The sequence below is a fragment of the Amblyomma americanum genome, chromosome 4, assembly GCF_052857255.1.
Source record: "Amblyomma americanum isolate KBUSLIRL-KWMA chromosome 4, ASM5285725v1, whole genome shotgun sequence".
In the NCBI taxonomy this organism is placed as follows: domain Eukaryota; kingdom Metazoa; phylum Arthropoda; class Arachnida; order Ixodida; family Ixodidae; genus Amblyomma; species Amblyomma americanum.
In genome coordinates, this window is record NC_135500.1 from 21,051,274 (window position 1) to 21,073,463 (window position 22,190).

Below are 22,190 nucleotides of genomic sequence, written 5' to 3' on the forward strand. Positions count from 1 at the left end.
GCAGAAGCTGCACGCCGTCGGGCTTCGGCGCTGAAGGCCCTCTTGGCGAACGATGTCGTCCTGAGCGTGTCTCTTCCGTACTGCTTCTCGATTTTTATATCCTCTTCTCCACACTCCGTAGGGTGAGGACGCCCACGCCGGAGGGGAAGGAGGGGGGCTAGGGCTTTCACTTGGGCGCACAAACATACCACCGCATCGTGGTCTCGCCCCCCTCACGTGTTGAGTCCGCGGGAAAGAAGGTTGTCTTCGAGGTAGCGCATAGCGTCGGCTGTGGTAAGGCGCGCTCTGGCTTGCTGACAGTTCCCGCGGGTCACCGGCCTCCATTCTTCATCCATCAACTGACACTCGCTCCTCAAGGTAAGGCGCGCTCTGGATCGCTGACAGTTCCCTTGTCCTGGAATGTGCTCGGAAGGGCCGCCCCTGGAACCGCCACGCCAATTGGGGAGGATAAAGCCTGTTTCCCCGCGGCGGCGGCGGCGGGTCCCTTCGTTCTGGTCGTCACTCAAAGAGCATGGCTGGGTAATTGATGATGCCGCTGTCACGGCGGCGGGTCCCTTCGTTCTGGTCGTCACTCAAAGAGCATGGCTGGGTAATTGATGATGCCGCTGTCATCTGGGTCTCCGTCTACGCCGCGCCGTCGAACGCGGAACCTCGTAGCACACACAAGGAATGTACCTCGTAGCACACACAAGGAATGTACCTCGTAGCACACACAAGGAATGTACTTCGTAGCACACACAAGGAATGTACCTCGTAGCACACAAGGAATGTCACAGTAGGCAGTGCTGCCTGGCTTCTAAGAGCACTTACGCTTTCGTGTCGAGAATACTTATGGTAAATAAATCGCAACGCTTTATTTTGGATGCTTTTTAATTTCTGTGAGAGTCCTTTCTGGTGCGGGTTCCACACTATGCTACCATACTCAAGAATTGGCCTTACTAAGGTTTTATATGCTGTTAGTTTCACATAGGATGGTGCTGCAGTTAATTTTTTTCGCAAAAAACCTAGTGTTCGGAAGGCCTTCGTGCATGTATTATCGATATGGGTATTCCATTTTAACGCGCTTGTAAAGGTTATGCCTAAATATTTTACTGTGTCAGTTTGTATTAAATCGTTGCCCATTAATGTATAATTGAACCTAAAGATCGACTTTCTATGAGTTATGGTCATATACTGTGTTTTCTTAAGATTAATTTCCATTCCCCACATGTCACACCAGCGGGCTATATTGCTTAGTATAGTATTTAGTCTAAGCTGGTCCTCGATTCCTTGTACACTTGTATAAATTACCAAGTCATCGGCGAATAGCCGCAATTTTACTCCATTTTCTGCACAATCGGCGATGTCGTTAACGTATATTAGAAATAATAATGGCCCCAATACGGACCCCTGTGGTACCCCTGAATAAACTTCGAGTTGGTCCGAGTCATAATTTTTTATAGTAACATATTGAGTTCGGTTTGACAGATAGGCTGCTATCCATTCTACTACATTGTTTTCAATTCCGATAGACTTTATTTTCTCGATTAGTTTACAGTGCACGACGCGATCATAAGCCTTCGAGAAATCAATAAAAATAGCATCAGCTTGGAATTTGGAGTTAATTATTGATGCGAAATCATGTGTTATTTCTAATTATTGTGTTATAATTGACAAGCCTTTTCTAAAACCGTGTTGCTTAGGATATAATATGTTATTTTCTTGTAAGTATGTCATGACGGCTTTACTTACTATGTGTTCCATTAGTTTACAGCAGCAACTGGTTAGTGATATTGGTCTATATGTTTCCACGTGTAATTTATTGCCTTCTTTATGAATGGGTATTACTTTGGCACATAGCCTATCCTTGGGAAGAGAGGCTGTACTCAGCGATTAAGAAAATATAATTTGCAAAAAGGGAGACAGCTGCTGCGCGTATCGTTTCAAAAATACATTTGATATATTATCGGGCCCCGGCGCCTTCTTGGTGTCTATTTCCAAAAGTAAGTTTAAAATGCCCGACTCAGTTATCACAACTCCGCCCATCCGGGTGTCAGCGGCTGTCACGGGTGCACACGATATTGGCCAGCGCGTGAAGACGGATTGGAAATAGGTGTTAAATGTATTTGCTACAACGCGCTTGTCTTCTATGACCAAACCTGCCACTTCTATTTTACTGCTCACGCCTTCTGGCTTCGACAAGTAGAGCCAAAACTTTTGCTGTTGATTCCTTATGAAAGTAGTCTTTTGCAGCTTTTATTTCTAATTTCAATTTGCATGCGAGCTCTATTATCTCCGCAGAATTTATCCTTTTTCTTCGACGCCTTCTTAGTTTTCGTTTTAGGTGAATTATACTCCGCGTGATCCACGGTGTTTTCCGCTCGGTTCTTTTGAATTTTGTAGGTATGAAATTATTTTCGCAATGCATTATAGCTTCTTTTAGTTTTATCAAAAGGCCATTAACGCCTCCACAGGATTCAGCCGAGAAACCATCCAAGGTTTCCTCTAAGTAGTCAATAACACTCTCATCATTAGCTCGGCTATAGTCCTTGAAAGCTATTCGAGATGTTTTGGTCTTAAACCCAGCGCTCATACGCAGAGTAAAAAATGTTAGAACCAGCATCTTATGATCTGAAATCTCTTCTTCAACGCGTAAATGTGGTGTTATCGACTGCGATACCAAAGCAAGATCAAGTACTGAACAGGCATTCCCCTGGACACGCGTAGGTTCATTAAATCTGTGATAAAGAAAAACTAAACATTATGTCAAACAGGTGCTCACAGTTTTTTGCATCTCTGTTGCCGATGGGAATTCAATGGAATTCAATCGCCGGTAGTCTATTACCAGTCGAAATGAACCATCGGGTTTCTCAACTAGAAGTGCCGGTGCCCCCCACGGCGACTTGGAATGCTCAACAATGCCTTTGTCGATTAGCTCTTGGACCTGCCTATCCATTTCCTCTCTTTGTGAGTAGGGAATTCTATAGGCCCGTTGGTACACTGGTGGCGAGTCGCCAGTCGTAATGCGGTGTTTAATCACTCCGCACTTTCCAAGGTCTAGCTTCGATGCAGCGAACACATCTGAGTAGCGCTGTAGGAGACCCTCAACTCTTCCTCGCTCTTTGCAGTCGATGTGAGAGAGGTCAAACTGCAGGTTCCCTTCTTTTCCTTTCCTTTCATTGACGAGGCCCGTAGTGCAAATCGTGGTACCCTGCTCATCTACCTCAGCCGTGGAGAATGTAGCTATGTTTTTGTTTTTCGGCAGGTGAAGCTCTTGTTGCGAGTAGTTACATAAGCGGACGGGAACCCTTTTCTTTGAGTCAACCGTGACCAAACAGCCCGCCACACTCAGTCCTATTGCGAGCCCCTCTATAGGTTCAACGACTCCTATGTGTCGCTCATCAATCTGAGCTGACATCGCTCTCACACAGATTATCTCTGACCGAGGCGGCACCACTGTTTCTCTCGTTGTCCTAACACTAACGCCCGCGTGTGCCAGCGAGCCCTGTTTCGCGCTCTGTTCCCCATAGTCCACTCGTGCAACGTACTCGGCCTCTCGATTTGCTAATGGGACCAAAGCCCCGCGACAGGAAAGGCAGTTCTGGCTTAATATGAGATCGATGCCATGCTGCCGTAACAGGTCCTGACCTACGAGGCCCGATATACCATCCGGCAACGACACAGCATCGGAACAAATGTAGCTGGGATGGTCAAAACTTTCGTTCCCGATTGTGAAGCGCAAAAGGTACAGTCCTCCCGTGCCGAGGTCAGCTCCTGTGATGCCCACGAATCTTACTTTCGGAGTTTCTCGGGCCTCATGCACCTGCCTGTCTCCCTTCCTTGTCAGTCGATCAAAAAACTTTTGCTTAAGGAGCGTTATCCGGGAGCCAGTGTCAACCAACAGATTGCAAGTGACCCCGTTTACCACGAATTTGGCAATCGGGCAGGATTCTCCAAAAACGCTTACAATAGCACAGCTATTACTGCTCTTCCCCCCAACCGGCTCGGCTGCGGGGGACTCTACGCGTATTTTGGCACAATATATCTTTGTTCCATCCCCGTGTTGGTCGGCGCGTGCTGCTGCCCATTTGGCGTACCAGATTCGCGGTTTAGCTCGGGACAGTATCTGGCAACGTGTCCGTACCCTCTGCAAGCATAACAGCGAACCTGCCTCCTTTCACGGTTCCGGAAATTGCCCCTGTTATTTAACTGTAGCCCTTCCGCGAGGAGCGCCTCCAGCCGGTCTAGCCTATCGGTCAACTGAGTAACATTCGCGTCGGCGCTTGCACTTTTTGGCTCTGTTACAAGCCGCACCTTCTCCTCACTGGAGACAAGCAACTCATTACGCTCCTCGTCTACAGCTGCCTCTACCGCTCCTTCAAAAGTAGACGGCGCCTTAGACAGAACAAACCTGCGCACCGGATCCCTCAAGCCAGTGATGAACTGGGACGTCATCTGCTCCAGAAGCAGCTCTCTGGCGTGCTTTTGCTTCGAACCATCAGGCCCCGGTTCTCGCGCTAGGGTTTCGTTCCCAAGGAAGCGAAGGCGGGAGGCAAACGCGCGTGCGTCTTCCCCCGGCTTCTGCCGAGCGTCGAGGAACCGCCTGAGCTTTACGCTTGAAGGTTCCCTGTCAAAATATTTAAACGCTAGCTTTTTAAATTCAGCCAACGTGCCCGCCTTCCTGACTCCCTCATCTCTCCAGGCAAAATCATGTGCTGCCCCTGACATGCGACATTTCGCCATTCTCAGCTGTTGTGCATCCGTTAACCCACCCATTTTGCGCACCTGCTCCAACATGTCAAAAAATTCAACAATAGACGGCCCCTGACCGTCGCCAGTGAATCTCTCCACCATGTTTGCTAATGCAAGTACGCTTGCCCCAAAGGGCTGTGCACTCGAGTGGGCTTCTTCCATATTAGACCAAATATAGTCAGTGCCTCAAGCTCCTCTCGCCGGGGGTGCAGTCCAGCTTTTGCCCAATGATTTAAGTGTGGACCCCACTTCTGACACCAATGTGATGAACCAGTTTCTTAAAATGGCCCTGGGTCCACACTGGGCATGAGGAGATAGATGCACAGACTCCAAAATGATTTTGAAGTGATTTAATTAAAGCATCTGGCTCGATGCCGCTTACGGGACAAGTGCAAGAAAATGCTTTGAAGATCACTGCCCAAGACCAGTATTCAAGAAACAGAAATATAGAAATCAAGGGAATACCACTAAACAAAAATGAAAACTTGATTGATATAATTGGCAAAGTTGGCGACACTCTTGGTGAGCCAATAACACAGGAGGATGTTGAGGCATGCCATTGCGTACGTGCATGGAATCCATCTGAGGGCCAAAACATTGTTGTGGCTTTCAACCGCAGAGCAAAACGGGATGCGGTTGACGATGAGGCAAAAAAGACGAGGTTCACGACTGAAGACTTGGGATTTTCCCCCACCCAATCAGTATTTGTAAATGAGCACCTGTGCCCGCAACTGAAAAAAACTGCTCGGAGAAGCTATAAGAAAGAAAAAGGAAATGGGCTGGAAATTTGCCTGGTCGAAGGGCGGAAAAATTTTTGCGCGGAAAACAGAAACTTCCACTGTCGTACCAATCACATGCGAAGCTGACTTAGCAAAGATATCTTGAAGTGCCACCCTCAAATGTGCTAGCTTATCTTAAAGATTTTCACGATGACCGCAACACGCGATGTCACACTACCAAACAAAAATGGCTATCTTAGTTTTTTGCACTGCAATGCGCAGTCTGCAAAAAATAAGAATGACGAATTGACAGCTTTCTTTAACAGCTTTAGTTTCAAATTTGACGTCATCATAGTAACATAAACCTGGTACACTTCACAAGAAGGCGTACTTACCATGGATGGCTTCAACAGCTTCTACTTAAACAGATGCCGACGCCGAGGTGGCGGCGTATTGCAACTTGTCTCCAACCGCCCTACTTGCAATATGCTCTCCGAATTCTCCGCCGTGACAGCTGGTTATGAAGTGTTAACACTACAAAGCCAAAACACTGTTTTTTCTGTTATATACCGCCCACCGGACGGTAAACCTGACCTCTTTTTCACATTTCTAGCTAAGTTATTAAGCTTTACATGTTCCAATCAATTGAATCTCATTATTGGTGGCGACTGTAACATAAATTTGATTGAAGACACTTCCAGCTCCCATGAGTTTCAAACACTTCTAGATTCCTTTCACTGCACTAACGTCATAACAGAACCCACACGCACCACCTCCTGTTCTGAAAGTCTTCTTGACTTGCTTATCACAAACAAAACAACGGAGTGCGCCAAATCAGGTGTCGTTGCTGCACAGCTAAGTGATCATTTGCCAATTTATCTGATCTGCAAACAAAATGGTGTTTTGAAAAACTGTGCCAATCCCCCAATGTCTTTTCTTTCACGAAATATTAACCTGAAATCTCTCAATCTTTTTCGAAGTCGGGTGGAATGCACAAACTGGACCTCTGTATATGAATGCACAGACGAAAATCTAGCATATGACACGTTTATGACTGTCCTTTAGAATGTTTACGATAGTTGTTTTCATGTGAAAAGAGTAAAGAGTTAAAAAAAAAATTCGCAAACCATGGCTCACAGATGAGTGCCTCGAAATGATACGCGAAAAAGATGAAATGTACTTTCATTTCGTGAAAACTACAAATCCCGCAGACTTTTCTGCTTTTAAAAAATACAGAAATAATGTCACGAAGTTCTTGCGGAAATCTAAGAAAAATAACTACGAACACGTTTTTAATGAGGCATCTGGCCGCAGTGACCTCATATGGCGTGAAATAAATCATTTATTGAAACCAGGTACTAAACAGAATGATAGTCTGCAAGTCACGATCAACGATCAGCAATTAACTGGTATGCAATTAGCATCTCATTTTAACGAATACTTCACAACTCTTGCAAATAGCAACCATAATGAAAATGCAAACTCTGCTTTTTTTGAACCTATTACACCACAGGAAACTCACTCAGTTTTTATGTCCGGCAAAAACAGCAAAGCACGAGATATAGACGGGCTAGAAATCAGGCCTATTAAGTTTATTGTTGACCTCCTGGAAGATGTTATTGCCCATATTTCCAATGTTTGTCTAGCCACTGGTGTCTTTCCAGTGAACATGCAGAGGGCTAAAGTAACTGTCCTGTACAAATCTGGAAACAAAAATGAGCTTTCGAACTACCGCCCAGTTTCGGTGCTGCCAGTTATCTGAAAGAGATTTGAAAAAGTCATCTGTAAAATGATTATGTCATATTGTAATAAGCATAATGTTTTGTCGGAGCGCCAGTTTGGTTTCCGCCAAAGTCTGTCTACGGAACTGGCTCTTCTAACCCAAAAAGATTTCATTATCAAAGGATTCGAAGAAAGAAAAATAACATTAGGTGTTTACGTTGATTTTTCAAAGGCTTTCGACAGAATTAATCATCAAACTCTTTTCGCTAAATTAGAGCACTACGGTTTTCGTGGCATTGTCCTTGCTCTCCTAAGATCTTATTTAGAAAACAGAAAACAATGCGTTTCTATCGGAGAAGAGCAGTCCACATTACGAAGCATAACATGCGGAGTACCACAGGGCAGTGTCCTCGGACCGGTACTCTTCAATATATACATTAATGATATAACACGGGTATCCCCAGAAGCCTCCTTGGTAATTTATGCAGATGACACGAGCTTTTTCATTCAATGTGACGATACGACGGAACTCGAGAAATTAGGAAATATTACCCTGAATAAATTGTCAGAATGGAGCAAAATTAATTCTTTAGCAATAAACAATAAAAAAACAAAGGCTGTCATTTTCTCGCCATCACAAAAATTGGTTGACCGTTATCTTAATCTCTATTTAGGATCTGAGAAGATAGAAATAACAAAAGAAGTGAAAACGCTCGGTGTCACCTTTCACGAGAACTTGATGTGGGATATCCATGTAGACTGTGTGATTAAATGTCTGGCCAGGGCTTGCGGGATACTTTGCCGATTTAGACAAGTTCTTCCACTCAAAATAAAGCTGCTACTTTATAATGCTATTTTCAATCCTCACCTAAACTATTGTAATCTTGTATGGGGAACTACATCACTAACGAACATCAACAAACTCCTTCTTTTACAAAAAAGAGCTCTCCGTCACTTAGCAGATGCTCCATACGACGCTCACACAAGTGACCTTTTCCCCTTACTTGGTGTTGTTCCTGTGACACATATGTACGAGCTGAATGCCCTATTAAAATACAAATATTCCCTGAAATTTAATCGGATGCCTTTTCTACGATTATGCAATTTAACAAAACCACCCGAGGTACCGTACAATATAAGAACAAGAGAAGTATGGTTGGTGCCGTTTTCCCGCACGAATCATGGTCAGAACAGACCACAATACATTATGCCTACTTTACTTAACAACTATCGTAATTCAAACACGGACATCCACACACTATCGAAACAACACCTTAAGCGTTTGTTCACTTACTATTTAGGAAGGTAACATCAATGTTTTGAAATCTTGTTTTATTATTGCAGCCTTTTGTACACGTATTTTCAATGGTGGCTGCATTACAGCTGTGTGTCGTAAAACTGGTCTGCGCTTCTATGCCTGCAAATGTAGCAGGAAATGTTTGTAGTCCTGTATAGCCATATGTCAATTTCGCCGTTAGATGTTCTTCAGTGTGCAAAATATTGGTGATTAAGTATTAGTATTCGTCTTATTGAATCCATGTCTATCAGTTACATTGAACCGGTATTATTACTTTTTACTAATATGCGGCATTTTGTGTTTGGAATTACTATGTATATTATGTATTTTGTGTTTCTATATATTTTGTGTTTACAATTTCTATGTATACTGCATGCTCTTATCTTCGTACAATTTTTAATCGCAGCTTTGTATTATTTCTGCTGTTATCCGTTGTCAAGAGAAAACAAGGGGTAAGAACCGTTGTCAAGCTGCTCGAGAAGCAGCTTTTTGTTCTTATCCTTGCATTTATTTCTGTATTGAAAGAAATGCTAAATAAATTGATTGGTTGATTGATTAAGCTGGGCTCGTCGTCGCCGGGGCTGAGTCAGCGTGGTGTGGCACGGGCTCGATGAATGGCTGGTTGTCTGCAGCGGCCGGGCTGGGAGTTCCTCGTGGCTGTGCTGCCCTCGTTCTCGGCTGGTCGTTGGATGAGCTGCCAGGCGTGGAGGCGCGTTGGCGAAGGTCGAACGTTAGCGACGGCTAGACCCCGGGCTCAGGTCAATGCGCAGCCCCAGTCTTCTGCCTCGCTCCGTCTCCGGCCCTCTCGTCCACTCGCCCCGATCGCTCTCCCCTTCCTCCCGTCGGCTTCCGCTTTTAAAGCCTTTGCTTCTTTCTTCAGCCGTGGCCGCGCCTTTGTCCACTCCCCCGTGGCTCTCGAGGGGTGCATAATGACGGGGACACTCAAGCGTCGTTCGACAGGGCCGTCGACGGTTACCATATATGGTCATGTTTCTCCGCCACAACCAAATATGGTCATGTCTCTCCGCTGCGACCCGACGCCAGGTCGGCGCGGCCAACCGTCTCCAGGAAAAGTCACTGACCGGCTCGCCGTGGCACCGGTGCATGTGCACGAATCGTCACACTTTATATTGGATGTCCGTGACGTTCCACTTTGAGCACTCTTTCTCATACATAACTTCCCCTTTCATGCATTTTGTCTTTACTACACTTGTGCGTTTGCACCGGTATTATATTGTTTTTTTCTCTCCTTAATTGTTCATCACGTGTACTTGTTCTCATTAATACTATTTCTTTAATACTGTGTACTCACGCCTGATTGTCTGTAACGCGTTCACTAATTACGTTTCTTATTGTGTATGATTGGATTTCTAGCTTGTATTTCAGTGGTTTCTTATTCGTTCATATTAGTATTGGCATTATTCTTGTTTGTATTTTGCAATATGCTGTACTTGGCTGTTATCGGTTGTTCTTATGTACATTCTCTTTGTTTATTGTTTCATTAGTTATTTACATGTCTGTTGCCTGTTCTTGCTGTTTTCATTTACCGCTGCTCTCGCTGTTTTCTTGTTTTCGCTTTTTTGCTTCATGCTTGCTGTCACGCCTAGTTTGTCTTTTTTTTCTATCGCCTTGACTGCTGCATTACCTCCCCTGAGTGTCTTCCTTTGTAGTGAAATAAATTTACATTTTGTGCGTGTGAATGGTGTACCAGCACCAAGACCTTTGGGTTGTTCCTGGGCACCGAAAAAGTAGATTGATTATTATTATTATTATTATTATTATTATTATTATTATTATTATTATTATTATTATTATTATTATCATTGTTGTTGTTGTTGTTGTTGTTGTTGTTGTTGTTGTTGTTGTTGTTGCTGTTGTTGTTGTTGTTGTTGTTGTTGTTGTTGTTGTTGTTGTTGTTGTTGTTGTTGTTGTTGTTGTTGTTGTTGTTGTTGTTGTTGTTGTTGTTGTTGTTGTCTTTTGGTAAACCACCAAAAAACAAAATTAGTTTGTTTTAGAAACCCTTTGAAGACAACTGTACTGACTGAATCTGTTTCTTACACTGCCACAACGGTAAAGATTGCCATTACGCTCCTGTTGAAAATGTTCATTGTATAAAATATCTGGGTATATACTTCGACAGTGATCTGTCTTGGCACAGTCACATGGCATATATTTGTAGCAGATTACGTAGCACTGCATGGCTATTGTTTACAATTAAATCTTTCCTTACTGTATCTGTAAAAAAGACAATCATGCATGCACTAGCGTACAGTGTTATAAGGTACGGCATCACAGTTTTTGCGCACTGTTCGCAAAGGTGGCAAGATCGTGTAGATACCCTTCTAAAAAGCATGTTGAAGAGTACTGCCTACGAACGTTCATTTCCCCCTCGAGGAAACTTGTTTAAATTTCTGGCCCTTCCGTCTTTCGAAAGTTTATATAAACAAACAGTAGTTCTCCGACACTTTTGGAATCCTGCCTTCAAGACTAAATCAGTTGCTACCAGAACCCTACGTAAAGGTCAGCGCTACATAGTTCCTAAATACTCAACCAGATACGGCAAAGCAAGACGAGGTGTATATGTCCCCGCAATATTCAACAGTCTTCCTGATCATGTATTTTCTGCCACTTCCAAAGCGACGTTGAAACGGATGTTGAAATCGATGTTATAAGGAAAAATGATGCAGAGAGCACGTCATTGTTACAGTGGGTTCTTTTTTACTATATAATTTGTTTAGTAGTTATATTTCAGTGTATGTACACTTACCATGATATTTTATTGCTTATACTTTCGCTCGCCGTTGCTGCCGGGCCTAGTCCTGCAAGCCTTCTCTTGGCTTTGACAGGCCCGAGTTTGTATGTATAACAAGATGTTATGGCAATAAATTATTATTATTATTATTATTATTATTATTATTATTATTATTATTATTATTATTATTATTAATCAACGCTCACACCAAAAGTGTGAGCGTTGATAATGATTTCACTATTGTAAATACAAATATCAGGAGCCTTCGCAAATACTGGGAAGAATTCAAGCTAGCCGCTACGTCAGGAATAGGATTCGTCGATGTATTCGTGCTGACAGAAATCAATACTTCAGATCCTTGCTTGCGTACATTTTCAGTGCCAGGCTATCAAAGTCGTTTTGTGACAAGGCCTCATCGTCGAAGTGGTGGAATCGCCATCTTTGTAAGTGATAAATTTGATGTTTCATCAATGGACGTGAACTTCGCGCATGCGGAATGTTTAGCGTTGAAGATAACTTGCGGCGCCCGGTGTTTAAGTTTGTTGGCTGTATATCGGCCGCCATGCGCTAGTATCACCCGATTTCTGCTTGAACTCGAAGAAATATTGCACCTCTGGAATTCCGTGGAAGAAATATGTTTAGTGGGCGACTTAAACATAAATACATTGTGCCCTACAATGAGCATCGTTTCCGATTACTTGTCTGTCCTGTTCTCATGTGGTTTAATAAATACAACCACAGTTCCTACTCGTGAAGAAATGGTTAACGATCATCTAACTAGTTCATGTATAGACGAGACCACATTGTCTTACGTGCTCCTAACTACTCATTTGCCTCTTGTGTTATATTACAGCGCTTCGCCGATCACTATCTGGTTGCTTGTCGTTCGTCTCCATCTTTTCCTTTATCAAATACTTCACGAAACGCTGTTCCAAATAACCTCACCTATATTACAATAGCTGACCATAGTGTCTTAGATAGCTTAATTAGCAATTTTAACTGGTTAGCAATAACTGATTCTAATTCACCAGAGAAGGTCTATAGTATCTTCTGCGACCAAATAAGGAAGTTTGAGAACAATTCTAAACGCGTCATAATAAAAAATCGCCGAAGAGAATATTGCCGCACTTAGTTTAGCCATCACGCTACCGGCTCCCCCGTGTGGTCTGTCTTCGACCTTTGTCGCGCGCCGGACTTCGTCCTCTTCTGCTCGGTGCTAGGCCCTGCCGGCTACGCTGTGCGCAGTGTGCTCGCCAGGTACTGTTCTGCCAGGGATTGAACGTCCTACCGGCGTCCGTGACATTTTTGGTGCAGCTGCTGGGTACGATCTATGTACGAAAAGGTCCCAGGAACCTCCAGCGCTCAGCCACACCCCCTGGGCACGACACCTGTCCACAAGTCAAGCCGCCGCTTGAAAGGCTTAGCTCCCGAGTACAATCCCCTCGCCGCGCCATCCCGCAAGATGACCTCTACGGTGGCCAGCCAGACCTTCCAGCAAACTGTGAGTCCGCCACCGCTGCTTCTTCATTCGCCTCGTACGCCCGCGCCGTTTCATGGTGACAAGTTTGAAGATGTGGAGGACTGGTTGGATGGGTGTGACAGGGTCTCTGAATTTAATCTGTGGGACGAGGACCGCAAGCTTCGGAACGTCTACTTTGCCCTCCAGGACGCTGCCAAGACGGGGTTCGAAAACCACGAGCCCGCCATCCACACCTGGCAAGACTTCCGGCGCCAGTTGCTGGATACGTTCAGCAGCAACAAGCGGAGGGAGCGTGCTGAATTGGCCCTGCAATCGAGAGCGCAGCAGCCAAACGAGAGCGTGGCGATGTTCGTGGAGGACATGACCCGGCTTTTCAACCGCGCTGATCCTTCGATGTCGGAAGCCAAGAAGGTGCGCCATTTGTTGCGGGGCGTCAAGGAGCAATTGTTCGCTGGGATCGTGCGCGATCCTCCGGCTACAGTCGCCGATTTTGCAAAGGAGGCGGCAGGCATGGAGCGCGCCCTGCAGCAGCGGTTTGCGCACTACGGCCGTTCCTCAAACATCACTGCTGTGGAGTGCCACATGCCGAGGCCCGGGGATGAGAACACCTCCCTCCGAGAGCTCATCAGGAGCATCGTTCGCGAAGAGCTGCAGAACCTTCGCTCTGTGGAGCAGCCTCCTAGTGTCACCGCCATCTCGGAGGCTGTCCGTGACGAGATACGCCGCACGGTGCAGCCCACTCCACCGCCGCCACCGCCAGCGCCCTATGTGATGACATACAGCGAGACATTGCGAAGTCCTGCGCCACCACCGCCGGCGTTCTACTCTCATGCCCCTACCGCGCCGTCCCACCGATTCCCGCATACGACAGCGCTGCCAGACGACCGCCCACCCGTCAGGAAGGCAAACATGTGGCGAACGCCGAACAACAGGCCCCTGTGCTCCCATTGCGGCGAAGCAGGCCACATCCGTCGTCACTGCCCGTACCGCCGGATTGGCCTGCGCGGCTTTTCGCCCGACGCACCCCTGCCGCGCTATGGTGAACGACCCCGCGAGATCGATCAGTACCTAGCGGCCAACGTTCCACCTGTACCCACTGCCCAACGTCAGTCCAGATCACCGTCGCCTCGACGGTTTTCTTCACCAGTTCGCCAGTCCTACGTCCGGCAGTCCTCCAGCCCGCGCCGGGAAAACTGAGGACGGCGACCCCCGGAGGTAGGGCCGCCGTCACCGGACATAATGACGAACATTCTCCGCTCACCGATGTTAGCATGCGACCCGACCTCCGACCCCACGCCGCGACGACCTTTCGACGCCCAGAGACGCCTTCTTCGTTTGACGCCTCAATTGGACAATCTGAACGACCCTTAAGTCCGACGACTTTTCGACGAACGGAGACGCCTCCGCTTGACGCCCCAACCCGACCGCTAGAACGATCCCCTAGTCCGACCTCCCTCACACAGCGTTTTTCTGACGGTGACCAAGCTTCGGCTGAAATCTCGGTCATCGTTGATGGCCGCCGCGTGACTGCTCTCGTACATACCGGCGCCGATTTCTCCGTCATGAGTCGTGGTCTGACGCTTGTCCTGAAGAAAGTACTGACACCTTGGCCTGGAACACACATCCGGACAGCTGGAGGCCATCTGGTGACACCGCTTGGCGTCTGCACCGCTAGAATGGAGATTCGTGGTGTCACCTTCACTGCCTGCTTCGCTGTGTTGGCTCATTGCTCGAAGGACCTCATCCTCGGGTTAGATTTTCTTCGGGAACACGGTGCGATAATCAACCTCCGCGAACTTGTCGTGACGTCCTCACCTCATTGTGCCATTGCCGACAGCAGCGAGCCCGACAGGCCTGTTTTTCGCGTGTTTGATGACAATGTCACGCTACCACCACGCTCCAGTTTGTTTATTACGGTGGAATGCTCCAACCCACGCACTCCTCACGGGGTTGCGGAAGGTAACCTGTCGTTACTGCTGAGTCAACAAGTCTGCGTTGCGCGGGGTGTTACTTCCCTCCGCGGACTGCGAACGCAGCTTTTTGTTACGAACTTTAGCGCCGAATACCGCCACTTGCCGCAAGCAACCGCCATAGCCTATTTCGATGAAATTAGTGACTCAGTCTCCCACTGCGCCTGCTCCCTCAACGATACCCATGCATCGACGTCTGACGCCCCCGTTATGACTGACGTGAACCCCGACCTAACCGCCGGTCAGAAACACCGCCTCCACATGATCCTCGACTCTTTTCGTGACTGCTTTGCGACCACTTCTAAAGTTCGACAAACATCGGTCTCTAAACACCGCATTGTAGTGGATGAAGGCGAGAGGCCTATACGACACCACCCCTGTCGAGTGTCTGCGAAAGAACGGGAGGTGATTCGGAGGCAGGTTGAGGAAATGCTCCGCGACGAGGTTATCCAGCCGTCAACAAGCCCGTGGGCTTCGCCCGTTGTGCTGGTCGCCAAGAAGGATGGCACTCTCCGATTCTGCTTCGACTATCGTCGCTTCAACAAGATTACTAAAAAGGACGTTTATCCGTTGCCCCGAATTGATGACTCGTTCGATCGCCTGCGTCATGCCCGATACTTTTCCTCTCTTGATCTACGCAGTGGGTACTGGCAGATCGAAGTCGATGAACGTGACCGTGAAAAGACCGCGTTCATAACGCCTGACGGTTTGTACGAGTTCAAGGTGCTCCCCTTTGGCCTGTGTACCGCTCCTGCCACCTTTCAAAGAATGATGGACACTGTCCTGGTTGGCCTCAAATGGCAGTCGTGTCTCGTCTATCTTGATGATGTGGTTATTTTCGCTGCGACCTACGAAGAACATCTCAAACGCTTGAGTGCAGTATTGACGGTCATCCGATCAGCCGGTCTATCTCTAAAACCCGAAAAATGCCACTTCGCGTACCAACGGCTTAAGTTTTTGGGCCATGTTGTGACACCTGAGGGTGTCAGCCCCGACCCCGACAAGACGGCTGCTGTAGCTGCGTTCCCGACTCCCACTGATAAGCGAGCTGTGCGCCGGTTTCTTGGCCTCTGCGCATATTACCGACACTTCGTGCAAGACATCTCCAGGCTGGCTGAGCCTCTCACACGGCTGACAAAAGACGATCAGCCTTTCGTCTGGGCACAGGAACAGCACGACGCCTTCGAAAAGCTCCGCAAACGCCTACAAACAACGCCCATTCTTGCCCATTTTGACGAGGAGGCGGATACAGAACTTGACACCGATGCCAGCAACATTGGCCTCGGTGCAGTCCTCGTCCAGTGGCAAGATGGTGTTGAGCGTGTGATTGCTTACGGCAGCCGCACGCTGTCTCGGTCCGAGGCCAATTACTCAACCACAGAAAAGGAGTGCCTAGCTGTTGTGTAGGCGATACCGAAGTTCCGGCCCTACTTGTATGGTCGCCCGTTTCGGGTCGTGAGTGACCACCACTCACTGTGCTGGCTCGCGAATCTTAAAGACCCCTCGGGCCGGCTAGCTCGTTGGAGTCTTCGCTTGCAAGAATTTGATGTAACAGTTGTCTACAAGTCGGGCAACAAACACAGCGATGCAGACTGCTTGTCCCGTGCTCCTATCCCGTCCAGCTCTGATGACCTCGAAGATGACACCCTCTTTATTGGTGCTCTGACCACGTCCGACCTCGCTCAACACCAGAGGGACGACACGGAATTGCGGCCACTCATCGATTATCTTGAGGGTACCGCCTCGTTACCGCCTCGTCTATTCGCGCGTGGCTTGTCGTCGTTTTGCTCGCGAGATGGCGTCCTCTACAAACGAAATTACGCCCCGACGGACTCTGGTTACCTGCTCGTGGTTCCAACGGCGCTCCGCACTGACGTTTTGCAGGCATGCCACGACGAGCTTCCTTCCGGCCACCTCGGGTTTTCTCGAACGATGGCACGAGTTCGTCACCGTTATTACTGGCCCAGGCTTTCTGCGACTGTCAAGCGTTATGTACGTACTTGCCGCGAGTGTCAACGTCGGAAGAAACCACCTTTCAAGCCGGCTGGCTTGCTCCAACCCATTGATCCGCCGAGAATTCATTTCCACCAAGTCGGCATGGACTTACTGGGCCCATTTCCCACGTCATCATTGGGTAACCGGTATATTGTGGTTGCCACCGACTACCTCACCCGGTATTGTGAGACGAAAGCCCTTCCCCGCGCCACTGCTGCTGAAATTGCTGACTTTTTCATCATCTGCATAGTCCTCCGCCATGGCGCCCCTTATGATGTTTTAACTGACCGAGGCACAGCGTTCACGTCCACGCTTACTCAGGAAGTTATGCGGCTCAGTGGCACAAGTCATCGTAAGACCTCAGCTTACCATCCTCAAACCAACGGCCTAACCGAGCGCCTCAATAAGACTATCGCTGATATGATTTCTATGTACGTCGACGGCGACCATAAGAACTGTCACGAAATCCTTCCGTACGTCACGTTTGCCTACAATACTGCCCTTCAAGAGACGACGGGGTTCACGCCATTATCGTTTGGTACACGGTCGTGAAGTCGTGACTATGTTGGACACGATGTTGTTGCCCGATATTGCCCCCCCATCCAATGCCGACGCTGATGCATTCGTTCGCCATGCAGAGGCTGCCCGCCGGCTGGCTCGGCAACGAACCTGCGTGCGGCAAGAAGTCGATGCTCACCGCTATAACCTCCGTCACCGCGAAGTCATTTTCCAGCCTGGCGATCAAGTGTGGGTTTGGAGCCCCATCCGTCTGCGCGGTCGCTCCGAGAAGCTTTTGCGCCGTTACTTCGGCCCCTGCGAGGTACTCCGCCAACTCAGCGACGTTACGTATGAAGTGCGCCCGCAAGGGAGTGTTCGTTCTTCCAGACGCCCGCCGACGCCCGAAATTGTGCACGTCGCAAGACTCAAGCCATACCATGCCCGCTAGGACAACTCTCACCACGTTCGGTGCCTGGCATTCTATTAACACCAACACGTGGCTCCCCCTCACTGTCAGGCATCGAGTCAATGCCTTTCCAGAGGGGAGGGGCAATGCCGCACTTAGTTTAGCCATCACGCTACCGGCTCCCCCGTGCGGTCTGTCTTCGACCTTTGTCGCGCGCCGGACTTCGTCCTCTTCTCCTCGGTGCTAGGCCCTGCCGGCTACGCTCTGCGCAGTGTGCTCGCCAGGTACTGTTCTGCCAGGGATTGAACGTCCTACCGGCGTCCGTGACAATATAACTGGTTGACCCCTGACGTAATGCGTGCCATTTCGTACAGAGACATACTTTGGAGACGGTGTAAACGGATACCAAAAAATCAAGCCTTACGGCTGAAGTATAGACCCGCAAGAAATAGGCTGGTCGCTCTGCTAAGGTCCGCGAAGCGCAAGTACTTTTTTCAAGAAATTCGCCAGTCGTCAAGGAATTCCGCAAAAACATAGCCACTGATAAACCATTTTCATGGCAAAAATTCTGCAAGCACCTCCCCGCTTTCTTTTTCCCGGGCGATTTCACCGAAGTCGCAGAGAGTTTTAATCGTTTTTTTGCACCAGAGAAAGCATCTTCCAGTCAGACATACCAATACACGTTGAAAGAATCAAACTCTGCGTCCGCTTTTCTAGCCAGCATTACAAAACAAGAACTGCGTCATATAATCTTTAGCTTCAAGTGAAATAAACCTCCTGGTATTGACGGCTTGTCAGCAAATTTGCTCCAAAGAAATTTTGAAGCATTGTCTGATGTTCTGATTTTCATGCTGAATGGTTTTCTGCGCACTGCATTTTTCCCGGATGACCTTAAAACTGCTTTAGTTAAACCGCTATTTAAAGGAGGACGAAAAGACGACATAAAAAACTATCGACCCATCTCGATCTTGCCTATACTTTCCCACAAAATCGAGAAATTTCTTTTGAGATCCATGTCATCCTTTGTTGAAAAATTTTCCATTTTGTCAACCCGCCAGTTTGGTTTTGTTCACGGTCGTGGTACTGTAGCTCTTCTGGAAGTGTTCTTCGATGAACTTTTTTCAGCTTTCGATCAAAATATGTTTAGTGTTGCTTTATTTTTAGAGATTTATAAAGCTTTTGGAACAGTTAATCACGGTATTTTATTCGAAAAACAAAACTCCATAGGCTTCAGAGGTCCAATTTAGGATGTGCTCAAGAATTACCTTTCTGGTCGTTTTACAAGTTGTTGTTTTAGACAGGATGGCAAATGTAAGTAGTCAACTTCTATTGAAGGCCGGGGTTCCACAGGGCTCCATATTATCACCTCTTCTGTTCAATTTGTTCGTTAATGACTTATCTCACGTTATTTCCAAAGGACTAATATTTAAAAACGCTGACGACACTGTATTGCTTTCCAAGCACTTTTCTTACAACATGGCAATTACTAATCTCCAGAATAATATAGAAAAAACAATGACTTGGTTCGCTAATAACTGCTTGGAGGTTAACTCGATTAAAACAAAACTAGTTTTCTTCAGATTCCCGTTAAAACTAACCGCTATGGATGCGCCGGTTTTTCTGCATGTTCACGGCTGTTTTCCCTGTCGGTGCGTGCCTATGTGAATTCGGTAAAATACTTGGGAGTCTTCTTCGACAGTGATATGTCTTGGCACAGCCAGCGATCACATGTCCGTGATAAGCTTCGGAGCGCGGCCTGGTTGTTTTTCCATATAAAATGCACTGTTACTTTTCACATAAATAAAATATTGCGCATGCTCTGGTGTACAGCATTCTCCGATATGGGATTACTGTTTTTCGTTTTTGCTCCACCAGATGGCAAAACAAAGTTGACACTTTATTAAGAAACATACAAAGAAACATAGCCTATAACGCCGCCTTCTCTATGTCTGATAATATTTTTCACAGCACTTGGTCTTCCATGCTTTCGAACACTCTTTCTACAGACTGTAGTTGTACGACATTTCTGGGACAGCAATTTCAAAACGCGAAATACAGCTTCCCGACGCCTGCGTAGTTCCATTCGTTTTAAGGTGCCGCGCTCCTCAACAAGGTATGGGGAAGCCAGGCGCTGTGTTTATGTTCCCCAAATTTTTAATGACCTGCCAGAGGAACTGTTTTCCGCAACATCAAAAAAAGCGCTAAAATCATAGTTCACTCATTTTAACACGGTTCCCATATGTCTGAAAAATGTTCATGATCAGTAATGAATTGTTAAACTACAGTTCTCTTAACTTAGGTTCCTTGCAGTTTATTTTCATTACTTGTTCATGCTACTTTTCCTAACCTTTTGCACCTTGGTCACTATTCATTTCGTGTTAGTATTGTGTTGATATTATGTTCATATTTAATGTTTATATTGCACGTCCGTCTGCCTACTTTGCCGGGCCAAGCCCCTGAAGCCACTAGAGGCTTTGACAGGCCCGTTTCATTGCCCTCTGCACGTTATGTGCAATAAAAGATTTATTATTATTATTATTATTATTATTATTATTATTATTATTATTATTATTATTATTATTATTATTATTATTATTATTATTATTATTATTATTATTATTATCTGCAGTCCGTCAGCTACGCTCGGTGACTGCACCACAGTGCAGCCACCTAATCCGCTTACCTTTGCGATGCAGACGACCGTCCTCGCATTTACCAGCCTGCTGCTGCCGTCCCTGGCAGGCCTGTCTACGGGGGCGTCATCAGTGTGCGCACTGCCGTACACTGGGGATGACCCGGGCTCCTGCCATCTACCGCCCGACGAGTGCTCGTCCCTACTGGATGTGCCGCCAGAGGAGCTGCACACACCGGAAATCACAGTACCATGGGTGGCCACATCGACATCAGCAACAATGCCAACATGTATAAAAGAGCTTCACCCGCTGACACCGCTTCGTGGGCTCGGTGAGTGCACCACAGCGCAGCCACCTAATCCGCTTACCTTTGCGATGCAGACGACCGTCCTCGCATTTGACAGCCTGCTGCTGCCGTCTCTGGCAGGCCTGTCTACGGGGGCGTAATCGGTGTGCGCACTGCCGTACACTGGTGATGACCCGGGCTCCTGCCATCTACCGCCCGACGAGTGCTCGTCCCTACTGGATGTGCCGCCAGAGGAGCTGCACACACCGGAAATCACAGTACCATGGGTGGCCACATCGACATCAGCAACAATGCCAACATGTATAAAAGAGCTTCACCCGCTGACACCGCTTCGTGGGCTCGGTGACTGCACCACAGCGCAGCCACCTAATCCGCGTACCTTTGCGATGCAGGTCAGTACATCGTATGCCCTCTTCGCTAAAAAATCCAGTAATTATATTTTGGTGCAGTTTCCGAGCCCGCACTGCTGTGTCGCCATTGCCGTTGAGTGTGCTCACGTAATTCATTCCTTGCTCATGCTATCAGGTGACGTTGAGACTAACCCTGGTCCTGAGGGAAACGCTGCTGTACTCGCTGAACTACAGAAGCTAAACGCGGGACAGACCCTGTTGATTACGGAAATACAGGGCCTCAAAACACAGCTGAACACAACAGATCAAACCATAGCAAGCCTAGACAAACCAATGGCCGATCTCGAAGCGCATTACCAAACACTTCTTCACCTCAGAAACGATATTGAAATAATGCAGTCAACCACAATCAACCAAGCTAAAAAGATTGAAGAACTAGAAACACGCCTGGATGACGCGGAAAACCAATCACGTCGGAATAACCTCATTTTCTATGGCATCTCTGACCCTGCTAGCGCTGAAACGTGGGCTGAGTCAGAAAAACTAGTCATTGATGTTTGCCGCAATAGTCTTGATATAACCTTGGAACCTAACGACATTGAAAGAGCGCATCGCCTCGGAAATCATGCAGCCGACCGAACTCGTCCCGTAATCGTAAAATTCATATCTCATAAAACCAAAGACACACTGTTATCAAATGGCCGTAAATTAAAAGACACAAACTACAGTATTGGAGAGGACTTTTCCCGCACCGTTCGACACGCGCGTAAACACTTACTAGTGTTTGCCAAAGCCAATTCTAACAAGTACTCCTTGCGCTTCAAAACCCTGCACATCGGCTCAAAACGCTATGTATTTGACGCATCATCCCAAACCGTTAAGGAAATAGCATAGCAATTGCCCCGTCACAAAACTTTAACAAATCGTCGACCCGCTCCACCGCACAATGTTCTCTCGTTTTCGATAATATTCACTAACATCCGTAGTCTTCTTCCAAAGCGCGAACTCATATCAAACATCATGTCGTCATCCGGAAGCAACATACTAATACTAACAGAAATTTGGCTAAATAGTGACGTAACGGATGCGGAAATTTTGGCCGATTTACCCAACTTCGAAGTGTATCGAAACGATCGGAAAGGCAAACGGGGGGGCGGTGTTCTCGTTGCCATTCATCGAGGCATATCGTGCTCTGTTGTTGACGTCGCATCCGACATTGAAGCCATATGGCTCATCTGTCGCGCTCCCCCCGTAACAGTTCTGCTTGGCGTTTGCTACAGCCCCCCCCCCCCCCCCCCCAGACTAGTCCAGACTTCCCACGTCACCTGAA

The 22,190-nt window shown here is 47.3% G+C and overlaps 1 pseudogene; it reads left to right on the forward strand.

The window, feature by feature from the left end:
• The first annotated feature begins 20,245 nt into the window (after positions 1-20,245).
• Positions 20,246-21,871, forward strand: LOC144127826 (uncharacterized; annotated as a pseudogene).
• Positions 21,872-22,190: the final 319 nt, after the last annotated feature.